The following is a 17,279-nucleotide window of genomic DNA, read 5'->3' on the forward strand; positions in this document are numbered from 1 at the left end:
GGAGTTAATGGAGGATTTAGTGCAGTTTTCCTCCTATTCCTATCTATAGTTGGATCTAATCTGGTAGCGTGAACAGTTATAGAAAAGTTTCAGAGAACAGTTGAAGCACTAAGGAAGATCTGGATGAGGAAGTGAGAAAATTGGAACTTCACTGTTGCATATGTACAGAAGAAAGAGTTTAGTTGGATAAAACTATTGTATACTCATCGTTCACTCCTAATTTGAAACATACGTTCCTCCTTCAGACCCACTTAATCAAATTCAATATTGCTTTTGTATCGTTTAACAGATCCAAGCTTTCACGGCGATCGCCTTCTCCTATTTCTCTAGACTGTTTTCTGTTTAAATCATCATCGATGCTTATTTAGTCTTGTTATTTTACATCGCCAGTTTTCTCCACTATTCCTCTAGATTCAGTTCGGTTCAACTAATTATTTCTGATCATGTCTGATTTGTTTCCAACATTGCCATGACATTACTTCCAACCTAATTCACGCAATTCAATTCTACATTTCAGTTCAACTCAATTAAAACCCTTAAAGTAATCCCATTATAGACTGGAACTGAAGTAAACACTGAATTTATACAGATACACTGCACACAGGAGCTCAGCATATGGCCATGACACTACAGCTGGCAATGGCCAAAACAGTCATTAGTACTTGCAAAAGTGACTAATATACTTTATTTGTCTTTGCTGATCCATGATATATAGACAAGATCCACTTAAAGCAAACATTAATCTTTAAGATTGGGTTCAAACCAATTAGTTCATATGAATTACTTTTTGTTGGGCGACGTGTGCATGGCTGCAAGTGCATGCAATGAAATTTTGCAGCATACAGCAAAGATATATTCTAATAATTGAACCAAACCTCCGGAAACCATGTTATAATCTACAGAGAATTGAAATTCTGGTGATGTCTACACAACTTGCTAGAGACCATTGGCTTTCCAGCTGTCCATCTGACATTTCTGTGTTCAAGACCAAGCCAAAGCAGCTGATGTGGGAGAAAATAATAGCTAAGCAACGCCTCAAAGACAGATCTGGCCTGTCTTATACAGAGCTCTCTCTCTCTCTCTCTCTCTCTCTCTCTCTCTCTCTTCTCTCTATATATATATATATATATATATATATATATATATATATATATATATATATATATATTTATATATATATCTCTCTCTATATATATATATGTTTGTGTGTGTGTGCTTTAGATAAGCAGAATATTAAAGCATCAGCGTCCAAACAGCCTGTAGCAAGAAAGTGAGCCTATTTCAAAGCTGGCTTGTAGCTTTGACTGTCCATGAATCCTAATTTGTACAGAGACATACACATGAACAAACAAACAAACAAATAAACCATTACAGTAGATCACTTTAATTCTATACTGAAAATAAAGATCTGAGACAGTTTTATTAGAAGCCTTTTTTTGTCTATCCTAGTAGGGTGTGACAAAACAAAAGTATAGTCTGTCAGGCATTAATTGACATCATGTTCCAAGAACAAACCACTGGTTCTTGAAAAGAAAAAAGAAGCATAAGCAAACACACATCTTCCAATGTGTAGGCCATTAAGCGCTATAAATGAGGCCTATCAAATGAGAAATCATCGTTCCATCCATCCATCATCTCTCTATCTCTCTTTTTCTACTGCTCGCTGAAAAGCGTATTAACAGACGTAGTAGAAGGCAACAGCAGCGCCAGCGCCACCAAACATTTTCAGAAATGAGCGCTGCATTCTGCGCCTGCCTGCATGTGTGCACTCCGTGGTAACTGTGTTGGGGATTTCGTGTGAGACCAAACAAGGAGAGTTTGATGGCCAGTGCTTGTGCACTGCCTCCGTGATTAATTGCTCTTGCTTTGGCAGTTACGCATGTATTATAGCAGCGGTGTAGATGCGCTGTGACTAAATGTGTGTGAGATGGGGAGAACTAAATATAGAACTAAAAACACGAGCAGACTCAGATCGTTCAGTAGGGTGAGGTAGAGGCCCTTCACCATAGTGTAAGAAATAAATATTAATTGACTCATATAGGCTTTTTCAGAAGTTAAAGCAATACAAAGGCTTAATACTCTGGCTCCAGCAGTATAATATTGGGAGATATCGTCTAAATGTCTTTCTGACACAAAGACATCATTGGGAAGGCCTGTATAGTATTTTATATTAGTAATTACTTTGAATATTAGGGTTGTTTTTATCATTTATTTTTATTAGTTTGGTATAATCTCATCTCTGCCTTCATTTCCTGATCTGAATGCTCCACTAAAAGTTAACATTTTTCAATACATGTATCCAAATATCTACAGAGTAAAAATTATGGATATAAGATGTAAGCAAACCCACTTTGCTACACACACACACACACGATTCTCTTTGACCCATAGTTGCCTCTTATAGACATAGCTAATACACAACTCACAAATCAGACTAGCAACAGCCTAAGAAAATGGTGTGTATAGCTGTAGATCAGGGTAAGGCAAGTAGCTGACCAGAGCCTCTGAGCCACAGTTACATATGTCTTCATCAACAATAGATTTTTGTTAATTTTCCCTTATGCACTAATCTTTTATACTCACAGCTTACAATGAAATCGCTCGAACCCCATAAAATATGCTGAAGCAATAACTCTTTGCATTCATTCAGACAGAGTTTGTATAAAATGCTGATAATATCATTTTAAAATCCAACGTTTTATACCAAGATGTAGTTAGTTCTTACTGGTTATTAAGTTACAAATAATTTTACTTACACTGCTGAGTAAGGTCAAGTCAGTCGATTTAATGCCTTCCTACCCTGTAATCCATGTTTGCACCAACTGAGTTAATGTTGATTGCTACCTAGTTCACCAAATAAAAGTATACCCATTTGAGCCCAAACTAATATAGATGAGTATTACCTTGATTTTAATTATATTTCTACTTGAGTTAGTTGTAGTCCATACTTCTCACTGCTCTAGGTTATAGTTTGTATCTTGTATATCCTATCAGAGATTTAGCGCAAATAACCAAGGCAATAGTAAGAGCAAAATGTAAAGAAATATTAAACCCATTTACATCTGGTACATATTTTGGCTCTATAGAAGCAACACGTTTGTGTTGATTATATGATCAACTGTGCAAGAAGTTTTAAGATGGACATTATCAGTTTTATTTAAAAATGTCTTTACATTTGTATTCAGAAAAGAAATAAAAGTCATGGTAGCACAATGGCAGCAGCGCAGATTTCAAGTTTGCAGTGAACTATTAGATACCAGGCAGTGTAAATTGCAGATAACACTGAAGGCAGTAATCATTTCACCTGTCTGTTTTATTTATTTATCAGTTGTCCCCAGTGTGACACAAGCCTGTGCATTTATGTCTATTGGGGTTCTGACTACCACACTAGGTAAATATCTTCTCAAGCCCTAATATTTCTTGTAGTTATTACAAAATAACCTTTACTCAACCACATTTAACCCATGGACTGTCGTGTGCTATGTTTAGGTTGCTGCTGTATTCTCAAACCAGGTTAGTTTTGCTCTGTTTCAAGGCCTCTATAATACAAGTTAAAAACTGTATTTGAAAATCACTACTTTTTAACTTTGAGCTACCTCACACTAAGTCCAATCGATATGTGGCCAGTGTTATCATTCATTTTGTAATGGATGTTTAAATCATAATCTGCTGGAGTGTGCCTTTGCTTTTAAGGCAATGGGTTTCCAAGTGCTTTGCTTTAAGAAGTAAATCAGTAAGTATTCCAGAAATATGGAAATGTATAAATATGGAAACTTGCGTGTAAGTGTAACACTAAATAAACATTTACAGAAATTACAAATACAAATATTTCTTCCTTGTTGTAGTTTTTCTGACACCCCTTTTTGCATACTTTTGGAAGTAAGATTAACTAATTGGATTTTCACGGTGTATATAAATGTTATGAGATAATCACACCTGCCTACCTATATGGCTAATAAGGAAACAAATTCGCAACAAGTGAGGACAAGATGGGGCAGGAGTGCTGGTTTTCCAGTAGTGTTACACACCACTGCGTTCTCTAATCAACTGAAGAAAATAGAGTGCATCACATCCGAACACTACTTCGTACTAATAAACCTCATGCACACTAAGCACACAGCACTGCGTGCCTACACACAACAGCACCAGTATGTTTACAGTGCTGTATGGCTATTGTGTACAATCTGGAGCGTTGATGTAATTTGACCCGACATATATCTGACTTTTTTAGTAACCTCACATAATGTGTTTGAATTATTTGTGCTACTAGATTACTTCCTAAAGCATGCTTCCCACCACATTTTTTTAATACCATTATGCACACAAATAAACCAGCCGACAGATGTTGTATGAAGATATTTTTAAAATGAAAAATAGCCACAGTAAGTATAAAACTCTCTCTTAAAATAATGCATTTATATTCCTCCTCTCCTCTCTCTCTCACTCTAGTGTATTTGCCCTTAGCACAGGTAGAGTTGAGAGAGCTATTCCATAACTCATCTATTCCAATAATAACTAATGAGAGACCAGAACTAAATGCAAGGCTCAGGGTGAGAGGTTACAGTATGATAGTACAGCTAGATGATTACACATACAGACACACACACACACACACACACACACACACACACACTTTCCTCTCACAGTTTCCCTTCTAACTTTCTCAGATATACAAATACTCCATATATTTTATTTTTCATGATGGAAATTCCATTGGCACCCTTTTTTTATTTATTGTTTTTTATATTCAAATTGTTGATATTCTATCTTGAATCGAACCAAATCACAGAAAGCGGGAATTACAAATAGCCTATTTGAGTATAATGGCTGATTTCCTGCAGAGGTTGATTTTCATACAGTGATGCTATTGTAGTTGATTTTTAGGGCATTTGGATCTCTCTCCCAGCAGTAGCAAATAAAACAAACACAGTATGCCTGCGCATGCACATAGTATAATACGTACATTCAAACACAAAATGAAGTATGATAACCAGCATTAATGTGCCTCATGTCTAGTATCGTCAAGTTTGGAGTAGAAAATCTCTTATTAACATCAGGGAGCAATGTGATTTGATGTCGTCTTTATCTCTTCCTCTCCATTATCTCACTTCCTCCATTTCTCCATGCACCACGCTCCTTCTTCTCTGTCATCTCTTCCTCTACTCGCTCCTCGCTACTAGCACTCCTCCAGCCAATACTGCAGGCTGCTCCATCTCTCTCTACTTTCTCTCTCTCTCTCTCTCTTGTCTTTTGGCCCACCTCCTCACTCTCTCTCTCTCTGGTATCAGTGGCCTTGCAAGTCAACACTCGCTCCTTAGTAAGCTCACTGGCTCGCGCAAACATCAGCTGCTTGAAAGGAGAAAAATGAGATTGAAACCTGAGAAAATCTGAACAACAGTAGAAACCAAGCGAGAAGTATCAGAGCAGTGCTTCAAAAATATCTAGCAGTACAAAAGATCTATCTTTTTCCTCTCCGATGCGCTCTAATTTTCTTTTCTGTTCCTGACTTGTTTTCCCTGGATACCTGACTGACAGGATTAAAAATGACTTAAATTTCAATCAGCTTATGGCAGGAGAGAAAGAAAGAGGATGAAAAGAGGAGTTTGTCCTCTGAAGGGTTAGCGCGCACAGCTGGTGAGCAAGAGAGAATGTTAGGCGGAGGAGAAATCAGAGAGAGGAGGATCGGAAATCGAAAGAGAGAGAGAAGAAGTCTTGGCTTTAACACCAGGGAAGCCAGAGTCAGATGCCATTTCCTGCAGGACGACTCGACCTGATGCTGGAAGAACCGGTTGTGGAATACGATTGTGTATCGCGTATGTATCTGTGTGTGTGTGTATCTATGATGGGTTCTGAAATGGATGTTGGCGTAAAGAGAAAATGATAAGGGAATACTCAAAAACAACAGAAAGTACTTGATAGAGACAGCAGAGATGGTACTTAATTGAAAGCTTGTAAGTCCCTGCATGTGACATACACAGTGCCATATGGACAGCTGTTAACTCCTCTCTCTCCATCTCTCTCTCTCTCTCTCTCTGCTCTCTCACACACACATGCACATTAACTAAGCTGATCACAGTCTCACACACAAAGCAGCACACACTGTCACCACTTTTACAGATTAAAACACTCTGTCATCTGCGATTCTCTTATGACACACACACACACACACACACACACAGGTGTTTAGATTTCCAGGTGCTGTATACTGCTCCCAGGCCACTCAAGATAGATAATGACGAAGGGGACACAAAAGTAACTGCAGAAATGTGTGTGTGTGTGTGTGTGTATGACTCAGAATCGGACAGAAGAGAGTAGGGAGACAAAATGACAAAACACTTTGTGGCTTATTTTCAAAGAGGATCAATGTGTCCAGACTAGGTAGAAAACAGAAACAGTAGAGACAGAGAGATGATAAACAGAGATGCAGTCTAGAAGGAATTTTTAGAATTACAAAATGGAGAGAGATACATCAGGGATAGTGTCCGGGGCTGGGGATATCCTGTACCCCGTGATAGAAGTATTTAGGCTGCCTAGAGGTCTAATCATTTGCCAGGACAGTGGGCCCATTTCTTAGTACTGGTCTCAGTAGCGATCCATATGTGACATCAGAGCATGGTCTGTATATCTCTCTCCCACTGCAGAACCGTCCGATAGAGATATTATTAATATAATCAGTACCTCCTCTGGCAGAATTAAAGCAAATGAACTAAGGTCTCCTGCTTCTCAGATATTTCTCCAGGAATAGCCCCAATGATAAAGTATTCTGCAAAATCTCAGAACATGCAATCTCATATGCATTTATATATTTGTATTTTATAATAAGTATATAATTTGAATTTCTTACCATTTTAACTGGAATTAAAGTACTATATTATTTTATGCATTTAATTTCCGATTTATTTTATTTTAAAATGCAGTATTGCACCTGCATTTTATTTATTGTATTATTATGTATAAGTATCATTATTCAACCAACAGTAATCTCATTTTATTAATATTCATACATGGGAATTTGTGAAACATCTCTTGACAACAATGAACTATCTTTCATTACAACAAACAACAGTTCAATTAAAGTGCATGGTCAAATTCATAGCCAGTATCAGTTTCAGCATCTCTGTATCACAAGAAGTGCTGTAACACTTAGGTCTTTCAGTTGTGCCTTCTTCCTTCTCCTTTCTGTTCTCATCTTTCCCATTCAGTCATTCCCTTCATCCCATTTTCTCTCCTAAGCAGGACGTTGTTTTTGCGTGGACATAAAGGACTCAGAACTGGCAGCTCTTAAATTCTACACCGAGCGACAAATGGAACAAACAACAGACAAAACTAGGTGCATGAAGAAACAGCAATCAGAGTAGTTTGGAGAAACATGGAAACAAGTTGCACATCTGGAATGAGAATAAACAGACTAGCGTATGAGGAGAGGCGAAGATGAGGAGGTGTTGAAGGAAAATGAGCATGAACATGGAGTGGGTGAAAGGGCAGGAGTAGAAGGAGAGAGAAGATAAAGCAGCAGGATCACAGAAAACAGAGGAGAAAACCAGCTGGGAAGAGAATCAAAGGTGGAAGAGAATATATTTTGAGGATCTTGAAATCTGATCAGTAGAAATGTAGAAATTGCTGGTAGGCCCCAAGGAGCCAAAGATATTCCTATGGACCCATTTTAACAAGGAAGAGCATATCAAGCATATTCCAGATCAGTGGAATTGAGAAGTCAGCTGAGTTAAAATCCTCATGTTTGGAGGTATGCTGGACCTGAGATAAATTCCTAAGCACCTGTGGACACTCCCTCTGCCTTCGGCAGGATGACACTAATTCTGGATTCACTTTTCAGACAACCAAACACATGCAGGTAACCTGAAATGAGCAGCTAATTGACCTGGGATCAACACAGACAAAAAAATTAAAATATCTCACTCCACACACAGACACACATATCCTACTGGGTGATTTTGAAGACCATGGACAGAGGCAATTATTATTTGGCGGGAGAGGAAGATGCAGGGCAAAAAAATCTTTACCAGCTTTTGTATCATAGGCAGTTCTGTTTCCTCAATCCTTGGCACACACAGTGGAACATTTTTATCTCTGGGGTTATCTTTCAGAATCTGGAGACAATATTGAGTTTCATTTTAAGTATTGATTTTATCTAGAAATAAAATGATGAGACTAATGGCTGGCATACAGGCTCCTTGCACCTGTGCAGAGCTTAGCTGCCACTAAACCTCCATATTTTACCATGGTGGAGTAAATTCTGGTAAGCCAAATTCCTAATAAATATAACAGCGAAATCATACCTAATCAATTAACAGATAGAACATTTTTAAAGTTACATTCAGCTAGTCACGTGGGTTTTCATTGCAGAAATTAATGTACATTACACCTTAAAAGCAGTATTCTGGAAGGATGTGCAATGCACTACTGGGGTTAGTGTTTTGCATGTTGTTTTTATTTACTTTAGACATCAACATTTCAATCATTTTATTTAAGAGTAGGTTACAGAAGTTAGGATTTAGGCAAGATAGGTCTACCTTAGAGCCATGTAAAATTAAGTCAATTTTAATAAGGCAGCACTTAACCACTTGTAACACTAAACTCAACCAATGCACAAATTTGGTAGGGCTATCTATTTGAATAAATGCAAGACAGCAGTCAGTATATTAGCTTTATATTTCTGTTATTCTGACATCAACTATACACTTCCCACATTTTCCCAAGAGAGACCTCATTTATTGTACTCTCCATATCCTTCTCTCATAACCAAAAGAATACATGGGGGTGGGAGTGTTTTAGGAAGAACTAGATGTTCAGCCTTTTCACAATCCATTTAAACAGCTGTAAGTTTAGCGATGCCTGACTGAGATACACATAGGCCAGATAAAGAGGTTTCAACATTCCTGCTCTACAAAACAGTGCTGACTACACACTAACACCCTCATTCCCTCATTGAAAGGTAGATGTTAATAATAAGTTATTTATGGAGCTCAAAATATATTGTGGAGCATTTATTGTTCCTACCTATTTTTCATCTTTCTCCCCCTCCACATCCTTGCATAAACACAAGCACCATCTCAACAGTGGCCTAATGCGGTGACTGAGAGAATGATTGACACAGTGCCATAATGACAACCAGCTTTTTGCCACACACACACACAAAAACAGCTAGAAACCTATGTGTTCTCTATCCAGAGTCATGTACTCTATGCATATTCATGTGCACACGCCAGAGGACACTTTACACTGCACTGCAGCCTTTATCCTCTCTGCCTCTCCTCATGCTGGTATATTCTCTGTGTGTGTGTATGTGTGTGTGTGTGTCATTATAAGTGTGAGAGGTTCTTTAAAAGTGGCATGCATTCTCTTAGCCATGCCAGCATCAATACCAGCACCCCATTCTTCAAGGACCGCCCTATAAAACCTCTTCAGTACTTTTGTCCTATTTATTCGTATTTTATTCTCAAGCCCACTTTTCTCAGGTTATTTGTTTCTTCATTTGGAAATCTGGTGTTTACATACCTCACATTCCACGATTTTCATGATTCATACAGAGAGTTGAGAGATTATATACTACCTTAACAGTATGCTGGTGTAGGGGATGGTGTGTAGATGCTGACAGCGGAAATCCTAGCTTAGAACCGATTAACTTATTGGTTAAATCAGGCATAGATTGTTTATTTCAACTGATCCTTAGCCAATAGTTTATTTTGATTAAATGCAGTTAATTAAATTCAGTTCAGTGTAGGCTATGTTGGAGATTCTAAAGGCACAGACATAACATGATAGGGCGCTTCTGAGTAACCCATATTAACACCATCTCATATAGTCTCCACACAGCGGATAAATAACCAATGAAATAACTTTAATAAGTGATCTGTTACAAAGAGTACATTAAATATACACTAAAAATGGAAAGATCAATGTGAGATGTTCTGGAATGATGACACTGGCTTTTACATGTGCCATGTATTTTTCTTTTTTCACAGGTTGGAAAATCTGTACACAAGGCCTGCCCAACACCTGAAACGTCGTAAAGTAAGTGATCAAGGCTCAGGATAGCTGAAGTACAGAATCAGTTAATAAAATGCTTCAAATTGGCTCAGGACACTCCTAGTCATAGAATTCCTTGACATACAGACCTTTTAAAATAAGTTCATGCAGCAAGACTGATAGATTTTTACCCCAATACACTATTACACACCCAATCCCTTCATCCCAAATGAAATTGGTATTAGAAATCCGTAGAACCAAAAGCTCATCACAGACAACTTTTTAAAATACTGCTATATAAATTACTAATGCCATTCACAGAAGCACTAAACACTATCATAGTAACCAACAATGATAAAATATACAACCTGAAAACTAAATAAAAAACCATGATAGATAAGCGAAGAAAGGAAGAAAAGAAGGAAAACAATTATTTAAAAAAACATCAAATTAAATGTAACACATGGAAATTCTAGAATGTCAGTTTACAGCTATTTATATAAATTATAGGTATTCTAACTTTTTCCACTTCCAAAGAATGGTATATTGCCCATGGAAATTATCTATAAATTACGCACAAACTGCTCCAGCTAGTTTTCACCATATATTGTAGAGACTTAACAAACTGCTTAGCAGGTTTTTACTGTGCATTTGGCAGTCCATACCTAGTCAAATTAATAAGGTCTAGTTACCTGGAAAAAATGCCCCAAATGGACAGTAAGCTAAGAACACACATATGTGAACCAGCCAGTGCAATAAAGACAACAGCTTAATAAATATAACCATTATCTTTGGCATTATCAAAAAATGCAAAGTTTCACCATAACAGACAAACAAACCTGCCTGGTAATGTACAATGCAAGATGGGAAGCGGCAAGATACCATTATTCCACATTATACAGAATATTGAGCATTATTCCAGTGCTTAAAGATGGAGATTTCACATTCTGTTTTGATTCCTGCACTGAGACAGTGAATTCAAATACAGAAGAACAGAAATAGAGAGAATTATAGAGACCTGGCCTCCTCAAAAGAGACTCATACAGGATGTTTGTGAACACAGGCAGAGCCTCTGCTACAGGCATGGGAATGAGTGGAAGGAGTGGATGGAAAGATGATGGGCGACTGAATACAAATAGAAGAGGAAATGGACAGGCATGAGAGGCATAGTTGAGCGGATAATCCAGATGCCCTAGAAGAATCGTCACCAGGGAACTGGTGTACCCGTGCTCAGAGAGGTCACTGCCGGGTCAGATTAAATAAGGACTCTACTAAAATACTTAGATTCATGCCAAGTCAAAAGTCTAAACAATTTACTTCAAATAACAAGCAAATATTACTTTATTCTTTTATTTGTAAAAATTGCCACCTAAATTTATATCATATTATAAATCTAGACCAGCACACTTTCTCTGCCGTTCTGGCTTCTCTCTCTCTCTTTCTCTCTGTCTGCATGTTTCCTTTCAGGCCTTGATGGATCCTGCTGTCAGGCAGTCATCCATGCCACCTCAATTGCATCATGTGAAGGTGTGCATGCTTGTGTTTATGGTGTAAGAAAGACACTGTGAACTGCCTTTTCCACATCTCTGCCTTCTCTTACCATCTAATGGCTTAGCGACATTAAGTCCACTTCCGTCTGCTCACACAGTGAGAAGAGAGAGAGAGAAAAAGCAGGGAAATGGTAGAGATATGAGGAGAGAGTTGATGTACAGCACAGAGATAGAACCAGGAGAGATGAGAAGCCATTTGTCAAAGTATAGCAGCATGCGCGTTTGATCATGTGCATGTGTGTATTTGGTCATTTCCACCAAAAGCAGGAGACATCTGAGATCCATTGATTCTCTTTATTTGCTGGATAATAAATCCCCAGTTCAATTCACAGTAAGATATTTTCATTGTTAGAGGATAAAAGTCTTTAATACCACAGATCAGATGATATATGAATGATATATGTGGGGACTGCACTACCTATCTACAGATCATCTTTTATATCCACACAAAAGCATAATGCAGACTCAGCACCATTTGTGACCTATGCCACCTGTCTAAGCCGTCTATCTGGCTCTCTCAGTCTTCTATCTCGCTTTTGAAACACACACACACACACACACGCACACACACACACCTTTACACACACACACACACACACACACACACACACACACACACACACACACACACACACGCACACACACACACACACACACACACACGCACACACACACTTTGCGCACACATTTTTTTTTCCATGCTTTATAGAGACATTCATAGGATATAATGAATATTTCTATCCACTTGCCCCTAACCTGACACACACAAACTACTAGAGGTATTAGAATTACTCACAAATCATCATTCTGTATTATTTTAGAAACTGTTTTCCTCTTAAAGGAGCAGAAAAATATTCCTACAAAGAAATGATTTTGGATGTTCAGTCTCCGTGAGGATATTTTGTCCCCATACACCTGACCACAAACACACACACACACACACACACACACACACACACACATACATACGCATATGGTTTTATGGGGACTCTCCATAAAGCGTAATGGTAATGGTTTTTATCACCTCTACGCATGTGTTTTCCTTCCATCAAGACCTACCCATCACAGAAATGTTTTGAAATTCAAAAAACACTGTTTAGTATGTCTTTTTTTCCAAACAGGATGTATCCTCATAAAATATTCATGTTTGTAATACCCATGCCATTATACACCTATATTGTGCCCTCATGAAATATATGTCTTTAAGCACAATATAAGCGAGCACACACAAATGTTACTACTTGACTGCACCTCAACAAACAAAAAATAACGCATTTGACAAATACAAAATGCTGCTATTCTTCCTAATTCCAGTTACTTATATGGCTATTTATAAACTCAAACAAACAAAAAAACATTCCTTCGCTTTTTAGTGATATGAAATAATATTTCTAACATCTACAGTTGATTGTTTTATTATTCAGTCATCAGAGCATAGTTCCTCCTGGCCATTACATTTAGCATTACTACAGCGTTGTAAAAATGTATGCGACCAGATTCCAGTCTTTTATAAGATAAAACAATTGTGTAATTTGAAAATTCGCAAATCTATTGTTAATCAACATTGAGCCTTTGCTGAAATAAGTAAATAAGCCACTGCTGGTGGATGCTGTAACTTCCTCTACCATCATTCCCCCCCCACTGCCATTCAATTAGAAACTAATATATAGGGCCTGATTTACTAGAAGCTTGTACTCAACCTCTTTTGGTGTTAAAATAGAACTCTCAGGATTCACGATAATGAATTAGGACACAGTTCTTTTTGCTGACCTTATTGAACCACGCATTTGTAGGAATTTCCTTTTCAGATGCTTAATTTGTCTGAGCCTTAAAATGAATCTCTGTAATGTGTTTTACTAATGTTTAAGCCTGGCAAATGGCTGGTATTTGTGCTGCTCTTGTGAAGTGAAGATTGTGAAGTGATCTGGCTGTGTCTGTGCTCTGTAATGTGAGAATTTTCAGTAAGTCACATGCAGAATTTTCCCCTCCTAGCACTTTTATGGAATTGCACTCTAATGCCTATTTGCCTTGTTTAGTAAACCTGGGCCAGCATCTACAAAAAATTTAATCTTACCACTAAGGAGTTCTTCTAAATAGCAGTAAAACTAAATTTTGCTAAGAAAAACTACAACTTAAAACCTATTCACACATCTACTTTTTAATAGTTAGTTAAGCTAAGAGTAGGTTGGGGTTGATATATATATATATATATATATATATATATATATATATATATATATATATATATATATATATATATATTTAGGTAATTGTCAGCCTGTATGCTTCTTTTAAAACAAAACAAAACACATTAAATTAACAGAGTAGAATAGTAAGACATGCAAAAATATAAATAGAATAAAAAAATAAAGAAAAAGCAAATTGGTTGCAAGAACAAAAATTTGGGGTTGGGATAAAGGTGATACCTTTTTAGGTGTTTTTACATTTTTCAGTTTAGGTGATAATTTTCTAAACTGATTATCGTCAAAAATGTTTCTAAAAATGTTTATATTCCGAGGCAGATTGCAGGAGACAAGCGTTTTAGGATATTTGTGAACTGGTCTTAGTGACTTGGAGTCCTCTTCACTACTAATGTTTAGGAGATAGTTCTAGTGCTAAAATGCTTTTTGAATTACTCTTAGAGTAAATTTAGGACTGACACAGCCACTATTTTTAAGATTTTCATAAATCAACAAGTTAGGAGCTTCTTTTAGCCTCAAGATGTTGTTTCGTGAATAAGGGCCCAGGCCCCTAGCATAAAAGCAGGCAATGGGCTGATAGTTAATGGTTTTAGCAAGTCGACCTAGTCATGATGTCACTTCCTGCAGGTCCAGAGTGATTAGTCACTTTCCGGCTCAGGTGCACAAAACACATACTTCTTTCACTAGGTAAGCGGCAGTCCCTTGAATGCTGACGGCTAGCTCTCTCTGGTATTATAGACTTTCTTGGCTCTAAAATGCACTTAGCTTCTCTATCGCTCAATCACTTTTATGAGATTGTGCCTGCTCTAAATTCTGACCACTCTTGTTGACAATAAATTGTGTTCTAGAGGAAGCCTTTCTCACAGGCAGCACCCTGCACTATACTCCTCTTCCCATCACCACATCCTACTTGTACTGCTTATACCTGTCTTAATACAAGGAGAAATTATCATCCGCCTAGATACTACAAGTCCAGTGAAATCATAAAATAAACCGCACTAAAATGCTACTAGAGTTACAGGTGGAAATTAAAATGTGGTTTGTCATTGTTGTTTACTAAAAGGCTTGCAAAACATAAACATGTTATGGATATTTTTGTCACCTCTATTTGCCTGTTCATCAGTGGTGCTTTATAGTGCACTATCCTTTAAATCCATTCTACAACTACTGTACATGTATTATGAAAGCAATACACAATAAATTGAACTGACGATAAATTAAAGCTGCGTAATGTATGCGTACATGTAAATGTAAAGTGCTCAAAATGATTAGACCAAACAAACTCAATATATACCCTATGAAATAATAACAATTTTTGGATAAAAAGATTTGGATGACAGTGACTACAATAAAAATAACATGTAAAGCTGGTTTGATGACAGGTCTCTGAGCACTGTGTTTATGGTGTCAATGCTGCCCCTGGAGAAAAAAAAAAAGAAAACCTTCCTGGAATGAGAAAATAAACTTGCTGTAACTTGGAGGCACCAAGAAGTCAGGTAAAAAACTAAGCCAGGATGCTAATGATTCTTACCCAGTCAATGCTGCTTCAATTAGTCTTTTCAGCAACTGCGTGTGTGTTTGTGTGCGTGACAACTCTCTTCAGAGTCTTGTGCGCTACAGAAAGCGTAATTGATGTGATAATCATTAGCAAGCGGTCATCCTCCACTTGGCCACTGAAGCTGTGGAGACACTGGCAGCAGCAGCAAAACTCTGCATCTGATTTAATACGAGGCAAGCGAGGATACGGGGAGAAAGGAGAGGTGCACTGAGGACAGAACGTGTTGGCGAAAGAGGGCTGAGGAGTTGCTACAGTGCAGAGAGATGTTCAGCATGGAAGACAAACACACACGCGAACACACACACACACACACATAATGGACAGGAGTTATTACGTTCTAAAGCCAGGCACTCGCAGTAGTTTTTCATTCAGTCTGAATCATGAATAACATTACGGATTACAAAAGGATTACCAGAATTTCTATTCTATTCTAATCTAATCTCGCCCCACCAACACACATGCACACACCCAATAGCTCTAGAAGATAAGGAATTAGACCAAGACAGCAGCTACGGCATGTCCTGAACTCATATGAGTAAAGGACACAGAGGGCGGAGGATGAAAAAGAGAGAGGAGAGAGGGACGGTAGGAGGAAGAGGCCTGATAATATTGAGGAAGGGCTGCTATCTATCCCGGGCGGCCGGATCGATGGAGGAAAGAGACAAGATCTATTTCGGCTGGTCTGTTCTCAGGTGGCTAAAGATGGTGAGAATGGGGATGGAGAGCAGGAGAGGATACTTAACTAATGTTGCATCGCTTCTCAGAGTTACCTCAAGGGCAGATGGGAAAGAGTGGACACAGGTGATAAAGGAGAACCCTGGGTAATAGAAGGAAACTGAGGGGCGTGGAAAGAAATAGGTAGGGAGAGGAGAAAAGAGGTCACAGGAGGTCGGAGGAAGACCACAAGAGAAGAAGAAAGGAGCGGATAAAGTTGATACTTTTGCATAGCAATAGAGTTTTTCCGCTCAATCTCCCACAGACTTCTGGGAATGCATAGTTACGAGACATTAAAAGTCATGTTAAAACTTGCACTCGTTTGCACTTTCCTCTTCCTCCACAAACACATAACAAATGTATTTCCTAGTGCATATCCCAGTTATTAATCAACGAGCATTGACATCCCCCATATGTCTTCAATAAATTTCCACCGCTTAAAGGGATAGTTTTACCAAAAAGTATATCGTCGTTCCCATGTCGTTCCACACCTGTATGACTTTCTTTATTCCTTGTTAAAAAAAAAACTAAACAAAACAAATTTTTTAAGAACATTGAACCCCACTGATTTTCATTGTATGTAAAATAAACACTGTTCTTTTATATTCCACAAAACAAAGCAAGTTTTCTTGGGTCTAAAATGACATGAGAGTGAGAAACGATAATAGAATTTCCAGTTACACATGACTTATACCTTTAAAACACTTACCATATGGTAACCATACTTGCTGCCAAATAGCGTAGTTAGTTATTGTTGACAACCCTAACGCTGTAAGAAGAATCTTAATGGTCTCTTTAAGAATCTTTTAGGCTAGGTTGTCCAATCAATACAGTAATCAATTTAATCATGAGGTTTAATCGGCCACTTTTTTTGTGAATGTTGAAGATCCCTCCCCATTTCTGCACTTTCAAATGCAAATTCACAGAGGACTCACCTAATTTTGTTATATAATCTCAAAATAGAATCTGCCACCATTTAATGAGTAATGTGCTGAAAAACATGCTTAATTGAGTAAAGTCTGATTGTTTCCTGGTTATATTTATCTGCATTTTTCAGTGTAATGACTTTGCAGAAATTGTTATCTTGTCGGTTTGAAATTTGCATAATTAGTGCTGTACTGTTAATAATATTGAAGAAGGGTGTGCAAGCACAAACTCTACTAATGAGGTGTATTCACGGGTATGTGAAGTACTGCATAGACACAAAGAGTTGGGAATGGTTATTTAAAGATCACTGTTATAGATGTGAGTCTGGCGTGAGCAGTTACT

Source organism: Puntigrus tetrazona, chromosome 7, assembly GCF_018831695.1.
Source record: "Puntigrus tetrazona isolate hp1 chromosome 7, ASM1883169v1, whole genome shotgun sequence".
Classification (NCBI taxonomy): domain Eukaryota; kingdom Metazoa; phylum Chordata; class Actinopteri; order Cypriniformes; family Cyprinidae; genus Puntigrus; species Puntigrus tetrazona.